The 21,900-nt window shown below is 48.2% G+C and overlaps 1 protein-coding gene across 1 annotated transcript in view; it reads right to left on the bottom strand.

The window, feature by feature from the left end:
• Nucleotides 1-11,062, bottom strand: part of ARHGEF18 (Rho/Rac guanine nucleotide exchange factor 18) — a 51,992-nt gene extending 40,930 nt beyond the window's left edge. The window contains exon 1 of the mRNA XM_065917848.1: nt 10,934-11,062. The gene's annotated coding sequence lies outside the window, so the exon portion shown is untranslated. The remainder of the gene's footprint in view (nt 1-10,933) is intronic.
• Nucleotides 11,063-21,900: the final 10,838 nt, after the last annotated feature.

Genomic DNA, 21,900 nt, shown 5'->3' with positions numbered 1-21,900 from the left:
ATTTCATCCCTCTGAGGGCAAGGCCAGAGGCTGGACTGTAGGGGCCCCAGCAAAACCATTCCACCCGCTGAGGCCCGGCTAGCAAGTCGGCAGGCTTTCCTCACTGGCATGTTTTAAACAATTACGCTAATTCAACTGGCTGTCCAGAAATCAAAATGACGTGACAAAAACATTTTAATGAAAACAAAGTGATTTTGAAAAGATTAATTCAGGTGTAGCTACGACGCATCTGAAATCTTGCAGAAAACCCCAACTGGCCTGATTATATAATAGTATTATTTGTAAAACCTTTCATGCGGCAAATAGAGAGCAAACATCGGCAGAGGTAGCTGTGAGGAGGGCAGGGGAAATCAAACACTTGACGCAGGTCAGTGGGTTTCTCTTTCAGTAGATAAAAACCATGCTGTTCAAGGAGGAGGGCAGGAAAGAGAAACACAAACCTACAATGCTAAAAGGAAAAACAAAACTGAACTTTGCTTGCAATGGCCTGGGAAGTTATTCAAGGGCACTGAATGTCTGTGAAGACAACTGAAATGGTGTGAGGGTTGGGGAGGCTGAGCAAGACCTTTCATGGGGAGTTCCCAGCGCACACTCACACCTGCCAGGAACTCTCGTCCCCTCTGTAGGTGTGTCCCTCACCATATTTACAGGATCAGAATCATGGGCCTAGAAAGAGAACAGGGAAAATCAGGAGTCTGTTGTAAAATCAGGCGGTGGCAGACTCTGGCCCTTGGGCCAGCGACTGGTGTTAGTCAATAAAGTTTTATCGGCACCCAGGCCACACCCACTGTCGTCTGGGGCTGCTTCAGCAGTGGGGCAGCTGTGACCAGGGCCCTGTGGCCTGCAGAGGCTATATTTACTCCTGGGCTTTTTATAGAAAAAGAATGCTGAGACCTGGTCTACCGCATCTAATTGGTTTGTTTTGGAAAGGAGGGCCTATTCCCTGCAATCAACATGCACCCAGAAGGGTTCACAGGATGCTCCCCTTTTTAATTCCTGACACACACAGGGAATGGAACAAAGGAAGCAGGGAAGTGGTTTAGCTGTGTGGAGTCATTACTGAATTCCAGAGCCCTGAAATGGCTCATGTTGGTAGCAAACAGGTATGAGGGGTGGGTTTCTGACCATCTCAAGATTCCCGCTGTCCTGAGAACGCTGGTTCTAACTGGCTTCTACATTTGGAAAATTCCAGAACCTTGCAAAACCTTCATTAGTATTCCTTTTAGTACTGCAACGCTGTGAGCTTGAATACATTTTAATATATCTCATGTCTCAAGGTCAGGAAGAAAACACTTTTCATGTGCTTATGTAAGCTAGGTGGAGGGCTAGGCAGACAGAACTTTTTTTCCCTCTTTAAGGCAACAAGACTTTTGTATTTAAGAGGGTGGTATCTGAACACAGGGAGAAGGAGCAGATTATACAGAGGACAGGCAAATAGCCAAACATTCTGACCCACTGTAATGTAAAGGCACCAATTTATACTTGACAGCAAACTGTACCCACAGAGGATTCAGATTCAGATGCTTCCCAAGCGAGGAACTAGTTCTCCTTAAGGTCAATCTCTTTCCTCTCTTCACTTAAACTGGGTTCCTAAGAGCAAGCTCGAGTCCAACCCTTAATTTTAAAATACCTGAAAGTTACGATGTGTTCTAAAGAATGTACGGATTAAGTACTAACAACTCCTGTAAGCCTGTTCTCATTTACGAGTCACTGGAAATAGAGAGCTCCTGTGGTGGGTGGCATAAAATCCCCCCCAGTTTCATGTCCACCCGGAACCCCAGAAGGTGGCCTTATTTGGACATGGGGTCTCTCCAGATGTAATCAAGTCAAGGATCTCAAGATGAGATCATCCTGGATTTAGGGTGGGCCTGAGATCCAAATGACGGTGTCTTTATAAGGGAAAGAAGAGGGAGACTTGGACGCGGAGAGACACACAGATATGGAGACAGGCACAGAGGAGAAGGCCACGTGAAGATGGAGGCAGAAGAAAGGATTAACAAGGCCCTATTGCACAGCATGGGGAACTACATTCAATAGCTGGTGACAAACCACCAGGGAAAAGAAAGTGGAAAAGAATATATAGGGACTTCCCTGGCGGTCCAGTGGCTAAGACTCCACACTCCCAATGCAGGCGGCCTGGGTTTGATCCCTAGTTGGGGAACCAGATCCTGCATGCTGCAACTAACAGTTTGCATGCCTCAACTAAGACCCAGTGTGGCCAAAATAAATAAACATTTAAAACAAAACACAGCTAGATCCAGGTGACAACGTGGATGAAGCCTGAAAACGTTATGTTAAGTAAAAGAAATCAGATGCCAAAGGCTACCTGTTATGATTTCATTGATAGGAAATGTCCAAAATAGGCAAATACAGAGAGATGGGAAGTAGATTTGTGCCTGGGGATGGGGGAAAGGGGAGTGATGGCTAATGGGTACAAGATTGCCTTTGCGGATGATGAGAATGTTCTGGAGTTAAGACAGTGGGGATGATTGCACAACACTGTGACTATCACAAACCACTGACTCATACATTTTAAAAGGGTGACTATTACGGTATGTGAATTCTCCAGGTAAGAATACTGGAGGAGGTAGCCATTCCCTTCTCCAGGGGATCTTCCCAGCCCAGGGATCGAACCTAGGTCTCCCTCATTGCTGGCAGATTCTTTACCATCTGAGCCACTAGGGAAGCCCCATGAATTATAATATCCCAATTAAAAAAAGCAGCAGCAGAATGGTTGAGCCTGTGGATGGCAGAGCTCACCCCAGCAGGTGGGGAAGCTGGGGGCCTTACCCTTTGATTGAAGCTCTGGGAACATTCTAGAAGAAGGAAAAACATCACAAGGAAGGTTTTAGCTTCCGATCATCAGCGGGGGTGGGGTGGGAGGGGGAACCTGGTGACAGATTTGGAAGCACTGATTTACCTGGTGGGACTTACAATAACTGTTCCTTGGATTTCTGGAGGAGACCACTGTGGTTGCACTTAATTTAAGAAAAAAATTATCCATTTATATATTCATTTTGAAAGAAGTGATTTTTTAAAAGTTAAAAACAAAAAGAGCAAAGTTGTATTCACCATTGCAATTCTAGGACCTGGTTCACAGCAGGTACTGGGTAATAAATAATCTGCTGAATGAATGAATGACCAAGTGAGCGAATGAACGAACACACCCAGACGCTGTGGGATCACTCCACCAGCAATAACAGCCCTAGGAAACAAGGAGTGGTGTGTTTGTAATTCGATGGACAGGAAACCAAGGATTAGAGAGTTGAGGGAGCATCTCCAGCAGGACAGCAGCAGACCGGAGTGCCCTGCTGTCCTCTTTGCGTTCAGGTGCCCGTGGTCCTGTGTACAGAGAAGGGGCCTCGGGGCAGGTCAGCGAAGGAGTGACAGTGGCCTCCTGATAAAGGCCTGTAGTGAGAAGGGAAAGTGAGGTAGGGCGGGGCTGTGAGCCGGAGGCTCCCGAGTCAAACGAGAAGGAAAACCAGGGGTGTTGTGTCTGACTCTGTGACCCCATGGACCGTAGCTCGCCAGGTTCCTCTGTCCATGGGATTCTCCAGGCAACAATACTGGAGTGGGTTGCCCTGTCTTCCTCCAAGGGACCTTCCTGACTCAGGGATCAAACCCGTGTCTCCTGCGTTGGCAGGTGTCTTCTGTACTGCTGAGCCGCATGCGAAACCAGGCGTGCGATTTTCCTATTTCGTCTGTGACAACCTACCACAAACACTGGCTGAGAACACCACAAATATATTGTCTTTTGGTTCTGGAGGTCTGAAGTCTAAAACAGCAGGGTTGCAATCCTGCCAGAGGCTCCAGGGTAGAATGTTTCCTGACCTCTTTCAGCTTCGAGAGGCCTCGTGGCCCCTTCCTCCATCTTCAAAGCCAGCATCTTCTTTTGAAAATTTTTTTAAACATGTTTATTTTTATTTATTTATTTTTGGCTGCACAGGTGTTCACTGCTATGCACAGGCTTTCTCCACCTGCAGCGAGTTGGGACTATTCTCTAGTTGCAGTGTGCGGGCTTCTCACTGTGGTGGTTCGTTTTATTGCAGAGCATAGCCTCTGGGGCACTGAGGCTTAGTTGCACTGAAGCATGTGGAGTCTTCCTGAGCCAGGGATTGAACCCGTGATCCCTGAATCAGCAGGCAGATTCTTAACTACTGGACCACAGGGAAGTACTAAAGTTAGCATTTTCTAACCTGTCTCTGACCTCTGCTTTGATCATAGCATCACCTTCTCTGACCCGGATCCTCCCACCTCCCTTGCATAAGGACCGCAGTGATGACACTGAAGCCATCCAGATAACCAAGGATCATCTCCCACCTCCAGATCCTTAACTCACACCTGCAAAATTCCTTTTGGCCATGGAAGGTCATCTATTCAAAGTTCTTGGGGGTTAGGACGTGGGCATCTTCGGGCCATATTTCCATAGGATCAACGGGGTGGGAGGGGCCCACTATAGTTCCAGAACAGAGAAGAGATGTAGATGTCTCCTTGATCTCCAGAACCATAACTCTCCGTGTGTGTGTGTGTGTGTGTGTGTGTGTGTGTCTGTGTCTGTGTCTGTGTGTCTGTGTGTGTGTGTCTGTGTGTGTGTGTCTGTGTGTGTGTTAGCTGATGCCTGCTGGGAATGGCCAGAAAAGCCGGCTGACGGGCATCAGGCTCCTGAGGCTGGTTATATAAGCACGCGAGTTGGGTTGCTGTTCTGCTGTCAGATCTCATTTCTAAAGGTCTCCCCCCCCCCCCCCCCGCCCTAGCAGGCAATGCCTGCTTTCTAAATAGACACCGTGGGACTTTCCTGAGGGTCCACCTGGCTAAGACTCTTCGCTCCCCATGCAAGTTCCCCCTGGTTGGGGAACTTGATTCCACATGCCCCACCTAAAGATTTCGAGTGCCACGAGTTACCCTTCTGCCCCGCTCCCCTTCCACCCCAAACAGCTACAACTTCAGGGTCCCTGGTGGTCTATAGATGAATACTTTTCCATGTTCTTGAACTCTGAAAGACCCTGGGATGGGGTGGAGGTGGGGAGGTGAGAAGAGACCCTTGATCTGAGTGGAGGGCACAGCCTTCCCCAATCTCCAAAGCAAGACAAACTTGGAGAGAGCTCCAGCCGGCCAGACCAGTGAGGGTCGGCACCCGGGAGCTGCAGGCTGCGTAGGGAAGCGTTCTCCTAGCTGATGATGTTGGGGTCAGCATCCACCTGGTCACCTCCATCACCCTCTCTCCCACACCACCAGTGACAAAGCCCCCACTCATCTACCTGTGAAGTGGCCTGAACTCTGTCCTCTTTCTACAGTCCTTGTTTGTTTGGGTCCAACCGATCATCACCTCTCCGGCCACCCTGCTTCCAGCCTCCCCGCTTTCCTGATCCTCCACCCGAGGATGGAGGCAGCCATGGGGTCCACCCTGGCCCATAAGATAAGACGGATGGCACATCATTTCCTGACTCTGAGCCTCTGCATACCATTCTCCCTCTGCTCACAGCCACTGAGGCCTGGCCTGGCCACCACCCCTCCACAGAGGACTCTCCCGCCTGGTACACAGCCATGGTGACACCGTGACTCTGAGTCTCTGCCTCAACTGGCCTGTCCTGACGGATGGCACTGGGGACTCTGTAACTATCCCCCACATGGCAGGGACCTGAGTCTGTAGTCAACTCTCTTGTTGTTTAGTCGCTAAGTCATGTCCGACTCTTTGCGACGCTATGGGCTGTAGCTCACCAGGCTCTTCTTTCCATGGGATTTCCCAGGCAAGAATACTGGAGCAAGTTGCTATTTCCTTCTGCAGGGGATCTTCTTGACCCAGGGATAGAACCCATGTCTCCTGCATTGCAGGTGGATTCTTTACCACTGAGCCACCACAGAAGCCCTTCAATAGCTTTCTTGAAATGGAATTAAAATACTATGCAATTCATCCTTTTCAAGTGTACAGTTCGAGGGCTTTCAGTTTATTCAGAGTTGTGTTCAGTTTTAGAACTTTTTCCTTACCCTCAAAAGGAACCCTGGACCCCGTAGCTGTCACTTTCTATTTCCCCCTCCTTCCACCCCAGGCAACCACTAACCTACTTTTTTGGTGTCTCCATGGACTTGCCATTCTAGATATTCCGCATAAAGGGAATCAGACACTACGTGGCCTTTGGGGACTGGCTTCTTTCACTGGGCTTTCACACAGTTCTGAGACTCAGCCAAGTTGTAGAGTATGTCAGTGCTTCATTCCTTTGCACTGCTAAAGAACAGTCCACTGCATGGATGGCCCACGTTTTCTTTCTTCCATTCTTCCTTTCTTTTGACCACACTGCATGGCTTGCAAGGTGTCAGTTCCTTGACCAGGGAATGAACTGGGGCCACAACAGTGAAAGCCCGGAATCCTAAAACTAGGCCACAGGGAGCTTCCTGGTCCACGTTTTCTTTATCCATTCATCAGCTGATGGACATTGAGATTGTTTCTCCTGTGATGTTTTTGTGCCAATTTTTGTGCAGACCTAGGCTTTCTTTTCTCTTTGCCACATACCTAGGGTGGAATTGCTGGATCTTATGGGGAATCTATGTCTGAACTTTACAAGCACTGCCAGACTGTTTTCCACAGTTGCTGCCCTGTTCTGCAGTCCCACCAGCAGTGTCTGAGGACCTCCATCTTTCCGTCTTCCTGTTTCTCTTTCAGTTCTTAGACTGAGAGTCCCTGAGGGGATGATGCAAAGGGTCACAAGGATCTGCCATCAGTCCCACGTCCTGGCATGGGGAGAACTGACTCCAAGATGACCCAGAGCTGACTCCCTTATTGCCATGATGCCCAGCGATGCTCCACATTGTATCTGGTCAGTTACTGTCCATTTCACTCTTACGAGAGGACGGAAGAGTACACTAACTCTACTGTGGATGACTTTGCAGTTTATTCTTCTAAATTCAGTTTCCCTCTGAAAATTAATCTCAGCAAATCAAGAGTTATCCATAAGCAGTGTAACTGTACTGGTGTGCTGCAGTCTATGGGGTTGCAAAGAGACAGACACGACTGAGTGACTGAACAACAAATTGTCCACACTGGATTCCAGCCAAGCAGTCTGAAGGGGTCTTGCCCTCCCTCCACCCCACGTTGTGATGGAGGGGGCACCCACTTATGGCCTTTCTCTCCTCCTGAAACCCATCTGTAGGAATGACCAGCTGCTGAAATGTCCCGGCGGTTGACAATGGTGACAGCTGCATGAGCCTGTGAATGTTCTAAAACCCACACACTTTAAAAGACACACTTGAAAAGGGTGAATTTTATGGTATGTGAATTATGTCTTAATGAAGCTTTTTTTTTTTTAAAGTGACATGCGTTTACCGATGTAGAGAACAGACTAGTGGACATGTGGTGGCAGTGGTAAGGAGAGGGTGGGACGAATAGAGAGTTGCATTGACGGATACACCATTTCCTCCTCCAGAGGATCTTCCTAATCCAGGGATCGAGCTTGCATCTCCTGCACTGGCAGGTGGATTCTTTACTGCTGAACCACCAGGGAAGCCATGTATGCACTACCACATGTAAAACGCTGGTGGGAACTGCCTTATGGCACAGGGAGCTCAGCCCCGGGCTCCGTGGGATGGGGGCGTGGGAGGGAGGCTCAAGAGGGAGAAGGTGTATGTATACATATGACTGATTCACCGTTGTTGTGCAGCAGAAACCAACACAACGTTGTAAAGCAATTACATGCCAGTTTAAAAAATTGACATGCATTTAAAATGCAACCACTGCAGTCTGTTCAATATATCCCCTTCGTTAAAATCTTTAGAATAATTTTCTCAAGATATGGTGATAACTTTGAACAAAACCAACTGCAACTTTAATCTCAATGGCAACTATGAATCTGCTTAAGAACCAAAGCAGAGAAGCAGCACACCAGTTGAATTTAGTTAGCTTGCTTGCCTCTGTGCTTAGCTGTGTCTCACTCTTTGCAACCCTATGGACTGTAGCCCGCCACGCTCCTCTGTCCATGGGCAGGCAAGACTACTGGAGTGAGTTGTCATTTCCTTCTCCAGGGACTGAACCTGAGTCTCCTGTGTCCTTGGCATTGCAGGTGGATTCTTCACCGCTTACACCCAAGGCAATTTTAATCACACAAACACAAAATGAGCCTAGCTCCAGGGGTCCTTTCACTGAGGCCTCCCGGAGGACATTATTTGAATCAGCCTGCCCCTCCCCCATCAGCCACATTCCTCCTCCAGAAAAATTCCTACTGGCCATTTAGGAGCTGTGCAGGCAATTGCTTTGTACCTGGAGAGGGTTTACAAACCAAGAGCAGCTCTTCACCACTTTCAGGGGCAAAGTAAAGTTTAACTCACAAATAATGAAGAAACAGTGACTAGCTGGACCTAACAAAGCCTCTGGGCTTAAAATGACTTAAGAGAGCCGAGAGGAAAATGTTTAAAAAGTCATGGGTGGAATTTGCGGAACTGGAAACAGGACCCAGGATGAGTGAGGAAAAATGAAGGAGACCTTGACATGAGGATCAGAAATATGCTAAGCACGTGGAAGGTAAACAGCCAGGGAGGCACAGCTGGTGACCACAGCCCTAGTCCTGTGGGGGCGGGGTGCGCTGGTGACAAGGGCAACTGGCTGTAATCGCTACTGTGTGACAAGAATGAAAAGTATACCAAGGTTTCCACCAGCAACAATGTACATGCTACCACAGCTTTCAACATGGGGGCATTCTCAAGTCGACTGAGGAAAAAAAAGAGAAAGAAAAGAGAGTCAAAGAATTCCTTTCTCCTTTCTCTCCTACATGCCATTGAAACGGGAAGCGATACACAATGCAAACAAGTTAGAATGGCAAGAATTAAAAAAACTACCCACTCCTTTATTTTCGGGCTGAGCTGTGCAGCATGCAGGATTTTAGTTTCCTGATCAGGGACCAAACCTTTGCCCCCTGCAATGGAAGCACAGAGCCCTAACCACTGCACCACCAAAGAAGCCCCTCTTACTCGTTTTAGCACAGCTTCTTCCACCCCCTTAGAAGGGCTTGACCCACAGAACTAGCAAACTATTGATAAAACATAAACTGCAACCCGGTCCAAACAACAACTGAGTTGCTCACATTTTCCAGACTTTTTATTACTTGGAATGTCGACTGAAAAATACGGGCCTGAGATTAAAAAAAAAAAAAAAGAAATAATGCCATTTGCAGCAACATGGATGGATCTAGAGTATTAAGTGAAGTAAATCAGAGATAGACAAATATCATATGATATCATTTACAGGTGGAATATAAAAAAATGATACACATAAACTTAACTACAAAACAGAAATAGACTCACAGACATAGAAAACACACTTACGGTTACCAAAGGGGATGGCAGGAAGATAAATTAAGAATTTGGGATTTACATACACACACCTGTTGTTTACCTGTTTACATATAAAACCTGTTTATATATAAAACAGATAAACAGCAAGGATCTACTGTATAGCACAGGGCACTATCTTGTAATAAACTATAACGGAAAAGAGTATGAAAAAGAACATACATATGTGTGTATATATAGGAATACACATATTTGGGAATATATTTATATATATGGAATTCCCAGTGGCTCAGCAGTGAAGAATCTGCCTGCAATGCAGGAGATGCACATTTGATCCCTGGGTTGAGAAGATCCCCTCGAGAAGGAAATGGCAACCCACTACAGTATTCTTGCCTGGGAAATCCCACGGACAGAGGAGCCTGGTAGGCTACAGTCCATGGGGTCACAGAGTCGGACACAACTTAGCGACTAACCAAGAACAAATATATATGTGTATAACTGAATCATTCTGCTGTACACTTGAAACTAAAACAGCATTGTACTCAACTATATTTCAATAAAAATTAAAAAATTAAAATACAGACCTGGGGGCATACCACACGCACAGAATATATAACATTTATTGAGCATTTACCATATGCCAGGGGCTGTGCTTCCCACCTTAAATGTATTATCTCATCAAATCCACAACCGATCCTCATTCTGGGCTTAAAGACGGAGAGACTGTGACTTAAGCGGTGGCAACTGGGACCAGAAGAACCCAGATGTGATTTGACACTCAAGCCTGTGCTCTTGACACTTCTCCATACAGCTCCAGAATTAATTATTCACCCGGATACCTGCAAAACCATCCCCACATCGCCCTTGGCCATACGACTGTTCACCTGTCCTGAACTTTCTCTAGTCAATAAGAAGAGACCTGCCCTTCTACGATCCTGGCTGGAGTTCCATTCACCCCCAAACGGAGACAAAAGGAAGAAAAGTTGTAGTCTTCATTTCCGAGGTAAAACTTCGCCAACACTTTTGATCCCCTGAGCCAGCCATCTCTTCTACCACTTCGACCTCAACAGAGAACCAGGTAGAAGAGAGGAGGAGAAGATAGCTACAATAAACCGTGCAAGAACCAAGGGCCTCTGATTCCTGCACCGCACCATCTAAATTCTTCCACAAGAAAGAAACTGGAGGGAGAACTAAAGACCCAAAGAGCACACACTTTCTATGATTTTGTGACCCTAACGACCAACTGGCAGGAGGACGTGGGCTCCAAGGAGTGAGCGATGCTCGGAGGCTTCAAGGCCCCCGGTGCTGAATTATCACATCGCAGGTCCTGCCCCGGGAGCTCCAGATCCCGGACGCCGAGTCCTCTCCCTGTTGAATCAGGGAGGTTGCACTGCCCAAGGGCTGGGGCTCGGCCGGAGACGGTGGGCATCGTCTGAACTGTGCCTTCTCCAAACAGAGTCTGCATGCACTGGAGGGACAGCCTGCACTGCAGGATCCACCCGCCAGTTTGGACGAGCCCACTGGGGCCGGCCCCGAAGCCGAGGCAGCCACGGGGGTCCTGCGCCCGAGGCCACCCCAGGGAACCGATGGCGCCTTCGTGGGGCCCAAGGCCTCCTCCCAAACCTCGTTCTCCTCAGACCTGCCCCGCCGCCCTCACCTCGGTCCGCCGCAGGTCACTCGCCGCCCGCAGCTCCGTTAGCTTCCGCGCCGCCGCTGCCGCCCGGCCTCCCGGGGTCCACGGCTGCCCTCGGCTCGGAGGCGGAAGCGGGAAGCCACGGGGGCGAGGTGCGCACGCGCGGTCCCGCCCTCAAGGGCGGGTCAGAGGGTGTGGGCCCGGAAGGGGGCGTGAATCGAGGATCGGTGGGTCTCACGAACTTAGGACTTAAGAGGCTCAGCCTGGTGATGCAGGCGGGGCTCTTCAGCTCGAGCTTAGGCAAAGTGAGGGGACTGAAAGGTACTTGCGAGGAGGGTGAGGGCGACCCGTGAGGGGCGGGTCAGTCGGGCAGAGGGGCGTCTAGGGGAGGGAGGTCCTGGGAGAAAATCAGCGGGGTTGGGAGCCGTTTGGGGGGAGGGGGTCAGTGGGGTCCCGAGGTTTTCGCGGGACTGGGAGGCGCTTAGAAGGAATCTTAAAGAGAGATCTTTGGGGTTGAGGGGCGTTTTGTGGGGTCATCGGGGACCTGGGTGATTAGCAGGTCTGGGAGGGGCTTCCTGGTAGAGGATAGCAGGGGAGGGGGGGCGACTTGGGGAGTTAGGGGTATCTGGAGGCAGAAAGGAGTACAGTGGAAGCCTGGGGACATCAAAGGGGGATTAACTCCCGGGGGAGAGAAATTTGAGAGGGGAGGGTGCAAGAAATGGAGAGAACAGGTCTATCTCCTGCGAAGAAGTGGCACCCTAGGTTACAGGAAGTGAAAATTTACAAGTCTTGAAAACATGAGTCATTTATCTCTCAGGTAATCCCAGACACTGCAACATAGGTACCACCGGATACCCCAAACACATTTCAGACACCCAGACAGATACCATCAGATACTCAAAACTCACTTTCAGGCATGGGAAAATATGCACCCCTTGTAGGTGCCTTAAATACCCCCCCAAACTAAAATCTGAAAAACATGTCAAATGTCTCAAAAGTACCGGACACCTTCATCCAGTAGCCATCAACTACCCACAAACAGGCTTTCAGACACTCTGGAATATATCAAAGCCCCACATGGAAACTTCTAGATTCCCTCCAACGCAGATGCTATCAGAAACCCCCAAAGGGGTGTTCAGAGGATGGAACACATGCTGGACACCCCCACAGAGGTGTTTTCAGACACCTATAGACATGCCAGATGCCTCTCCACGTGCCAGCATCCCCTCAGATACCATCAGCCACCCCAGTCCTGAGACTTGTCTAATCCACTCCCTCCATAGATGAAGAGGGTGAGTAGGAACCAGGAGAGGAGCCAAAGAGCTTTCACCTCAGGTCCAAGCTAGTCAACCAGGTCAAGATCACCCCAAAATAAGCTTACTTCAAAAAACACACAATCAGAATGTCCCTAGTGATCCAATGGCTAAGACTCCGTGCTCCCAATGCGAGGGGTCTGGGTTCAATCCCTGGTCAGGGAACTAGATCCCACATGCCACAACTAAGAGTTCGAATGCTGAACTAAAAGTTCTGCATGCTGCAACTGAAAGATCCCACGTGCCTCAACCAAGACCTGGTGCAGCCAAATAAATAAGTAATAATAATAAACCCACACACAATCTGTGTTTGAGAGCTATCAGTTTAGAACCTGGGTGGCAGAGTTCCCAAGTGACCTGCCTTCGGTTTAAGTCCAGACTTCATGATCAAAAGAGGGAACATGTCTAGGGAGTTGGAGGGTCCAGAAGTGCAAGAATCCCACCCCAGTGGATGTCATCAGACACCCACCCCAATTGAGGTCAGAAGCCTAGACACAGGTACTTTTGAGATCTCAATGAATCTGTAAATGATCACTCTCTGAATGCCTGTAACTTTTGGACTTTATCCCAGAGGCAGTGGGGAGCCACGGAAGGATTTAAGTAGGAGGAGTGGCATGATCCTTATTATCTATAGCTCTCTTGGTTACAGAAACCTTCAGGTTGACAAAGTTCTCCCCTAAACCCTTTCAAGGAGCCTGTCAGAAAGAAGAGGCATCTCTTGTCTTCCTTTTAGCCATCCAACCATTTTCTGCTTTCACTGAGTCCTTACCATGGGTCAGGGACTCTGCCAAGAGCTAAGGATCTGTGTTTCTCAGTCTTACTACTAATGACAGTTCATGCTTGTGCTCAGTCACTCAGTGGCGTCTGACTCTTTGCAACCCCATGGACTGTAGCCTGCCACGCTCCTGTGTCCATGGGATTCTCCAGGCAAGAATACTAGAGTAGGTAGCCATTCCCTTCTCCAGGGAATCTTCCCGACCCAGGGATCGAGCCCAGGTCTCCTGAGTTGCAGGCAGATTCTTTACCGTCTGAGCCACCTGGGAAGCCCATAATGTCTGCAGACATTGCTAAATGTTCTTCAGGGGGGACACAGTGGCTCTTGGCTGACAGCCATTGGCCTTAGAGACACTCAGAACTTAAAGTCGCCTCATGCAGGCTTCCTGGGGGAGGTGGCCTTGCTCTTTGCCTTAGAGAATGATTAAGAGTTAGGTGGCGGAAGGAGTTCCAGGAAGAGCACTGAATGAGCAAGGCGCACGTGACTGGCACGAGCAGCCACAAGACTTCAGGGTGGCCGGGCGAGGGGATCTTGGTGATTGAGTAGTGGCAGAGAAGGGTGGAGGGCTAGGTGGGGTCAGACCATGGAGGAACCTCAAAGATCAAGGCTAGGAACAGGACTGTCAGGAATGCTGTTCCATCAGCGGGGCTGGTCGCTGGGAAAGCATCTCAGCTTTACCCTGGAGACGCTAATTACCTGGAACATGATTCACTTCCTGTTCTGTTCAACTTACAATGGGGCTGTTTCCTTAAGGGGACAGTCAGTCGCATCTAGCTTTGAATACCTGTGATGGGAGGTAGGCTTGTGGCGACTTACACCCGGGTGGTGCCTGCTCTCAGCCTGCTGGAGCGAGACACAGGTGTTCTGGCCTCACGTTGCTCCCTTAGATAGGTGTGGGGGTGTGGTCAGAGCCTAGGGTTAGGGTCTGTGACTAAAAGGCTAGCTTTTCCTCCACAACAAGAGCTATCACCAGGACTTCCCTGGTGGTCCAGTGGCTGAGAATCTGCCTGTCAATGCAGGGGACACAGATTCAATCCCTGGTCGGGGAAGATCCCACATGCCATGGAGCAAATAAACCTGTGTGACACAACTACCGAAGCCCGCCTGCCTCAGAGCCCGTGCTCCGCAACAAGAGAAGCTACCGCAGTGAGAAGCCCATGCACCGCAACTAGAGAGTAGCCCCCGTTTACCACAACTGGAGAAAGTCCACTCAAAGCAACGAAGACCCAGCACAGCCGATAAATAAATACTAAAATTTAAAAAGAGAGATATTGCTAAATGATGATGACAATAGGTGCTACCATTGCCCGTATGTACCCAGCACCACACTGAGTGCTCATCATTTCTGTGACAAGAACTCCAATCTCCCTTGATCTCAAAGGGTTGTCCTGAAAGTCAAATGTTGTCTCTAGAACATGCAACTTGACTCTTGCCATCCCGAGAGTAGTCTGGATTGAGTGACCTGCTTCTAGAGAATAGAGAAGAGAAACGGGAAAAATAGCAACCTGGCAGTTGTTACCTTACCCCGGTGATAAAGATGAACATTCTCAAGGATGTCATGTCGATAGCACTTACCCCCTGATCTGATGAAGCAGAAAGGTTCCCCAAACCCATAGCCCCTCTCCAATTTTAAGAAAACACCAGGACTTCCTTGATGGTGCCGTGGGAAAGAATTCACCTGCCAATGCAGGGGACACAGGTTTGATCCCTGGTCTGGGAAGTTTCCATGTGCTGCGGGGCAGCTAAGCCCATGTGACACGACTACTGAGCCCCTGTGCTGCAACTCCTGAAGCCTGAGAACCGAGAGCCCGTTCTCTGCAACAAGAGACGCCACCTCAGTGAGAGGCCCGTGCACGGCAACAAAGACCCGGTGCAGCCAAAAACAAGTAATAAGTAAGTAAAATTTTAAAACGGGCTTCCCTGGTGGCTCAGATGCATTCCCTCCCACCTGCAATGTGGGAGACCTGGGTTTGATCCCTGGGTTGAGAAGATCCCCTGGAGGAGGACATGGCAACCCACTCTAATAGTCTTGTCTGGAGAATTCCCATGGACAGAGGAGCCTGGCGGGCTACAGTCCATGGAGTTGCAAAGAGTCAGACATGACTGAGCAACTAAGCACAATTAAAAAAGAAAATACAAGACATGGGAATTCTCTGGGCGTCCAGTGGTTAAGAATCTGTACTTGCCCTACTGAGGACATGGGTTTGATCCCTGATTGGGGAGCTAAGATCCCACAAGCTGACAGGCATGGCAGAAAAACCCCCATCAAAACGCAAAAGCCAATAATGATAACAACCTCCCCCCAAACATCAGGCAAGCCCAGATTAATGGACATCCTACAAGACACCTGGCTAGTATTTCTCCGGATTGTCAAGGTTATGAGTAGTAAGAGACAGAGAAACCCTCACAGACCAGAGAGACTAGGAAGACAGGACAATTGAACAGAATGTAGTATCTGAATTGGATCCTGAAACAAGGAGAACACTAATGAAAGAACCAAACCAAGCCTGGTGAAATCTGAAAAGAATCCAGAGTTGGGTTAAAAGTACTGTACCAATGTTAGTTCCTAAGTTGTGACAAATGTATCGTGGTCCTATTGAGAGTCCCTTGGACTGCAAGGACATCAAATCAGTCAATCCTAAAGGAAATCAACCCTGAATATTCATTGGAAGGACTGATGCTGCAGCTGAAGCTCTAATACTTTGGCCACATGATGCCAACAGCTGACTCACTGGAAAAGACTCTGATGCTGGGAAAGATTGAGAGCAGGAGGAGAAGGGTGCTAACAGAACATGAGTTGGTTGGGTGGCATCATTGACTTAATGGACATGAGTTTGAGTGGACTCCGGGAGATGGTGGACAGGGAAGCCTGGTGTGGTGCAGTTCATGGGATGGTAAAGAATCAGACAGGACTTAGCGACTGAACAACAAGACATTAACATGAGGGAAAACTAGGTGAACTATACATGGGAGCTCTCCCTGCGCTTTTCTGTAAATCTAAAATGAAAAGTTTCCAGGAGGATAGGATTCTGCCCCTCCCTGGACGGGTAGGAGAGTCCTCAAATAGATAGTTGTATAGTCCAAGTTGCTCCCCCAGGTGGCTCAATGGTAAAGAATCTGTCTGCAGTGTAAGCGATCTGGGTTCGATCCCTGGGTTGGGAAGATCCTCTAGAGGAGGAAATGGCAACCTGCTCCAGTATTCTTGCCTGGAAAATTCCATGGACAGAGGAGCTGGGGTTCAGTCGTGGGCTTGCAAAGAGTCAGACATGACTGAAGCGACTGAGCATATGCCAAGTTAGAGTCCATTGCCAAAATGTAGCAAAAGACTTCACTTCCAAGTTACAGATCTGGTCTCTTTGAAGTCTGATCTTTTGTCTTACTCTAATGTTAAAATCCTTAAGTAAGCGTTAGTTTCACCGTAGAATTAGCATGGATTCTTTTTTTTCCTGCAACAACAACAAAAACATTAAGCTATCCCTCCTGCCTGTCTTGCATTTTATCTTACTTGTGGTTATTCGCTGGTTTATGCTAGCCAAGGACAGCAATCCACAGCAGTTCCGTCCTTACATCAAGGAATGGAATCTGATCCTGAGTGTCTAGTATTTTGCCTGTAGGTCTACTGATAAAAGATTGTTGGAAGCCAGTCATAAAATCTGAAAATAAACTCTAGTCTCTCCTTTGCTATTTTGGGATTTTCACAGAAGCCAAGAACTCATTGCAAAACATTTTTGCGAGTATGACTGCTTATATTCCATCCAGGAACAATGCATTTTTGCTTGGTTTAGAATTACTGGTAGCTTATTTTAAAGCAAAGGAAAACCCACTGAGCTCGTGTTTGCTGTCTTTAGAACTGTTTGCCAAAATATGGTATGAAAGTGTTTCCATCTTCCTGCTATTTTAAATATTACTGTACAGAGCCATTATCAATGCCATTTTTTTTTTTGTAGGAAAAAAGCCTTTAAAAGTGCCCCAAATATTGACACTAAGTGCATCAAACAAAGTGTCTTTGGCATATTAGACTTCTGCTCTTCTGTAATTTAATTTTCTTTTAAAATATAAAATTTTGCCTTTGTTGTTGTTGTTCAGTCGCTCATTCATGTCCAACTCTTTGCCACCCCATGGACTGTACCATGCCAGGCTTTCCTGTCCTTCACCATCTCCCAGAGTCTGCTCAAACTCATGTCCATTGAGTCAGTGATGCCATCCAACCATCTCATCCTCTATCATCCCTTTCTCCTGCCTTCAATCTTTCCCAGCATCAGGGTCTTTTTTCTTTGCATCAGGCATTGGGGCTTCAGCTTCAGCTTTAGTCCTTCCAATGAATATTCAGGGTTGATTTCCTTTAGGATTGACTGGTTTGATCTCCTTGCTGACCAAGGGACTCTCGAGCATCTTCTCTAGCACCACAGTTCGAAGGCATCAGTTCTTCAGCACTCAGCCTTTTTATTGTCCAGCTGTCACATCCGTATATGACTACTGGAAAAACCATAGCTTTGACTATACGGACCTTTGTAGGCAAAGTAATTTCTGCTTTTTAACACACTGTCTAGGTTTGTCATTGCTTTTCTTCCAAGGAGCAAGTGTCTTTTAATTTCATGGCTGCAGTCACTGTCCACAGTGATTTTGGAGCCCAGGAGAATAAAGTCTGTCACTGTTTCCATTGTTTCCCCATCTATTTGCCATGAAGAGATGGGACCAGAGGCCATGATCTTAGTTTTTTGAATGTTGAGTTTTAAGCCAGCTTTCACTCTCCTCTTTCACCTTCATTAACAGGTTCTTTAATTCCTCTTCACTTTCTGCTATAAGGATGGTGTCATCTGCATATCTGAGGTTATTGATATTTCTCCTGGCAATCTTGATTCCAGCTTGTGCTTCATCCAGCCCAACATTTCACATGATGTACTCTACATATAAATTAAATAAGCAATATGACAATATACAGCCTTAACCTACTCCTTTCCGAATTTTGAACCAGTCCATTGTTCCATGTCTGTTGTTCCATGTCCAGTTCTAACTATTGCTTCTTGACTTGTATACAGGTTTCGCAGGAGGCAGGTAAGGTGGTCTGATATTCCCAGAACTTGAAGAATTTTCCGCAGTTTGTTGTAATCTATATAGTCAAAGGCTTTAGCATAGTCAATGAAGCAGAAGTAGATGTTTTTCTGGAATTCTCTAGCTTTTTCTGTGATCCAACAGATATGGCAATTTGATCTCTGGTTCCTCTGCCTTTTCTAAATCCAGCTTGAACATCTGGAAGTTCATGATTCACATACTATTGAAGCCTGACTTGGAGAATTTTGAGCATTACTTTGCTAATGTGTGAGATGACTGTAATTGTGCAGTAGCTTGAACATATCTATATATTTATTTAAAAATACTCAACTCTGCATCAACATGGATGCATTTCTCTACTGAATCAGTACTGGCTCAGTTCTGGATCTTTGCCCTCACCCTTCCTTCTGCCAACTTCCCACCTGCTCCTTGGATTTGATGCCTGAGATGGAGCCCCTCAGGGCTTGATCCTGGCCTTCCAGGGAGGTCCCAGTATCCAGCAGACCTCACCCCCACCCCGCCCAGATGAAGAGATGAGGAAGTCAGCAGAAACAGGAAGTCACTTGCTGGTCAGGAAGATTCCCTGGAGAAGGGCATGCAACCCACTCCAGTATTCTTGCCTGGAGAATCCCATAGACAGAGGAGTCTGGCAGGCTACAGTCCATGGGGTCACAAAGAGTCAGACACTACTAAAGTGAATTTAGCACACACCTACTGCTGAAAAGGACTTTAAGATGCTGAAGACTGCAAAGCCTGGGTGACCTCCGCTGGAGAGACCTTTCACAGGGTCAGAAAGCAGGTTGGAGATCTTTGGAGAGAAAGCTCCAAATGGGTCCACTCCTGACCGCAGCAGCCAACAGGCCCGCCACCAGCAAAAACTACTCCAGAAAACGGGAGGAATGAGGAAGAAGGAAAATGCCCACATGTGGGGCCAGGCAAGGCAGAAATGCAAAACCTGTGGCTCAGGTCTTGAGGAGGCACCTGCCCCCGGGGTGGAGGGACCGCTTTCACTGCATGGCCCACCCTGGGTCCAGTTCTCTATTGCACTCGTCCACTGATTCTCACCCGGGCAATCTTAGCCCCCAGGGGACATTTGGCCACATCTGGAGACATTTTTGGTTGTCATGACTCATGAGGCAAGTGTTAACAGCGTCTAGTGGGTGGAGGCAAGGGACACTGCTCAACATCTTGCAATGCACAAAACAGCCCTCCCCTCCCTCAACAAAGAATGACCAGGCCTCAAGGAGCAATAGGACCAAGGTGGAGGAACCCTGCAGCAGCCTGAATTTGCAACTAGCATGCAGTTGTCAATGCTTCCTCTCTGCCCCTTGTCAAAAAAGCAAAGTTACAAATCTCATAAAAGACCAGAGTCATCTCCCTCCAAGGCCTTTGGAACCCAGAACTTTTCCTTCATTTCTGTGTTGGGCTTCCCAGGTGGCTCAGTGGTAAAAAATCTGCCTGCCAATGTGGGAGACGCAGGTTCAATCCCTGGGTTGGGAAGATCCCCTGGAGAAGGAAATGGCAAACTACTCCAGTATTCTGGCCTGGGAAATCCCATGGATGAGAAGCCAGGCAGGCTATAGTCATGGGGTCACAAGAGTCCGTACATGGCTTAGCGACTAAACAAAACAAACAAAATGTTTTCCTGAGCAGAGACTGTTATTCCTGAGACAGTGCTGGGAGGCAGGAAATTGCCTGTTAATGGGCTGATCCTGCCTCCTCTCCCTCTCTCTCTCCCTCCAATTCATATATTACGGACCTAACCCCTTTCACTACATCATGCCTGCGTGCATGCTAAGTTGCTAAATCATGTCTGACTCTTTGCAACCCTACAGACATAGCCCTCGGGGCTCCACTGTCCACGGAATTCTCCAGGCAAATATACTGGAGTGGGTTACCACTTCCTCCTCCAGGGGATCTTCCTGACCCAGGAATCGAACCCAGTTCTCCTGCATTGGCAGGCAGATTCTTTACAAACTGAGCCACTAGGGAAGCCCCATCAGGGCATCATAAGGTGGCCTTATTTGGAAATAGGTTTATTGCTAATGTATTTATTCAGTGAGGTCATACCGAGTTAGGGTTGGCTCCTAATCCTTAAGCAAAGGGGAATTTGAGGCGTGAACATGAGGACGGGGACAATGCCACACGAAGACCATAGCTCTGCTGGCACAAATCCTCAGACTTCCAGAGGCCACGAGAGACGCTCGGGATGGACCCTTTCCCAGCACCTGTAGAGGGAGCTGACACCTCGATCTTGAACTTCTCTAGAACTCTGAGACAATGCACTTCTGTGGTTTAGGCTGGCTGGATTGTAGCTAACTAATACACCGCCTGAATCTGGATTTTGCCAACAACGAAAGCTGAAACTTAAAGGGAATTTGGGAGTCCCAAACTTCCCTGGTGGTCCAGTGACTAACACTCTGCACTCCCATGGCAGGGGGCCTGGGTTCCATCCCCGGTCAGGGAACTAGATCCCACATGCTGCAACTGAGAGTTCACATGCCACAACTAGAGATCCTGCATGCTGAAACTAAGATCTGGTGCTGCCCAATAGATGAATTAACAAGCATTTTTTAAAAAAGGAACTTGTGGTGGGGGGGAGTCCAAGCTAACCAAATACCCCCTGCTCTTAGGGATGGATTCCTGGTGACCTTCAGGAAGCAATGGTTGGCCTCAGCTGGAAAGAGGACACAAAGATGGAAGGAAGACATGGGAGCAATTTAGGGGAAGTGAGGCAGAGAAAGTGGCTGCCATCCAGGGCGACGCTGGGCCACTGAACTTACCAGAACTCAGAAAAGATTTGCCACACAGAGGGCAGCTGGAGTGGCCAGAGAAGGTTCCTCGAGCCAGCTGGTGCCCGTTGATACATTCTTTCCTCTCTCGTGCATCCTGACCTTTGTCCTTCTGATGCACTGGGGTCTTCCCCTGCTGGGGACAGAGATGGACCTTAGAATGCCCTGTGTGTCCATTCCCACCTGGAATCACAGGGCTCTGGGGCCGGGGACACCCTGGCAAGCTGGAGAAGGCAGAGAGGGTCCCCCCAACCCCTGGCCCAGCCCTCTGACCTTCTCCTTCTGCCTGGTGACTCGATTGCGTAGGGAGCTCAGGCTGCGTTTCACCCGGGTGCCCCTGTCACTTCTCTCCGTCTTCCCCATGCTGTCCTCGCTCCTAAGGCGGGGGAGAGTTTGGTGAGGAGGGTTACAGCAGACCCACAAGGCCCTTCTGGCCAGTTCTGCAGGTGACTCCTGGGATCCATCTAGAATCTGTCTACCTGTGGCCCCTCTCTCCTGTCCCACCCTCGCTGTGGTCCTCAACTCTCTCTCTCTCCTCCCACTCACTTACTCACTCAAGACACATTCACCGGGCTTCCCTGGCGGCGTAATGAATAAGAATCTGCTTGCCAATGCAAGAGACACCGGTTCAATTCCTGGTGTGGCAAGATCCCACATGCTGTGGGGCGACGAAGCGACTGTGCCACAGCGACTGAACCTGTGCTATAGAGCCTGGGGGCCACAGTGACCAAAGCTCAAGCACCTAGAGCCCACGCTCCGCAACAAGAGAAGCCACCGCAGTGAGAAGCTCGAGCACCGCGGTGAGAGGAGAGCCTGGGCAGCAGCAAGCACTGAGTGCAATTGTATATATACACATACATATATATATAGTATATACTAAATATATATATATACTATATGTATATATAGTGTATATGTATGCGTATATGTATATATATATACACTATATGTATATACTATGGTTTGCATATAGATATAGTATGTATATATATATATATATATATATACACATATTTATATAGATGTGTGTATATATAGAGAGAGAGATAGAAATCTATC

Source organism: Muntiacus reevesi, chromosome 1 (assembly GCF_963930625.1).
Source record: "Muntiacus reevesi chromosome 1, mMunRee1.1, whole genome shotgun sequence".
Lineage (NCBI taxonomy): Eukaryota > Metazoa > Chordata > Mammalia > Artiodactyla > Cervidae > Muntiacus > Muntiacus reevesi.
Note: the sequence above shows the minus strand (reverse complement) of the source record. Positions and strands in the feature narration are given on the sequence as shown.